This window comes from Lupinus angustifolius, chromosome LG01 (genome assembly GCF_001865875.1).
Source record: "Lupinus angustifolius cultivar Tanjil chromosome LG01, LupAngTanjil_v1.0, whole genome shotgun sequence".
NCBI lineage: Eukaryota > Viridiplantae > Streptophyta > Magnoliopsida > Fabales > Fabaceae > Lupinus > Lupinus angustifolius.
In genome coordinates, this window is record NC_032009.1 from 23,194,143 (window position 1) to 23,194,675 (window position 533).

Here is a 533-nt window from a genome sequence, read left to right on the forward strand (position 1 = left end):
TCCTCATTCTACTCCTCATCCTATCCTTATCTTCATTCTCGTCCTCATCCTATCATCATCCTCGTCTCAATCCACATCCTATCCTCATCCTCATTATCGTCCTAATCCTATCCTCATCCTCATCCTCATCCTCGTCCTCATCCTATCCTTATCCTCATTCTCGTCCTCATCCTATCCTCATCCTCATCCTCTACCTCATCCCCATCCTCTTCCTCATTCCCATCCTATCCACATCCTCATCCTCCTCCTTATCCCCATCCTATCCTCATCCTCATCCTCATCCTCATCCTCTTCCTCATCCTCATTCTACTCCTCATCCTATCCTCATCTTCATTCTCGTCCTCATCCTATCATCATCCTCGTCATAATCTACATCCTATCCTCATCCTCGTTCTCGTACTAATCCTATCCTCGTCCTCATCCTCATCCTCATTCTTATTCTCGTCCTCATCCTATCCTGATCCTCGTCCTACTCCACATCCTATTCTCATCCTCATTATCGTCCTAATCCTATCCTCATCCTCATCCTCGTC

The 533-nt window shown here is 46.3% G+C and overlaps 1 protein-coding gene across 1 annotated transcript in view; it reads left to right on the forward strand.

Moving 5' to 3' along the window:
- LOC109362128 (receptor-like protein kinase ANXUR2) overlaps positions 1-533 on the forward strand; it is a 21,290-nt gene that overhangs the window by 5,550 nt on the left and 15,207 nt on the right. The window lies entirely within an intron of this gene.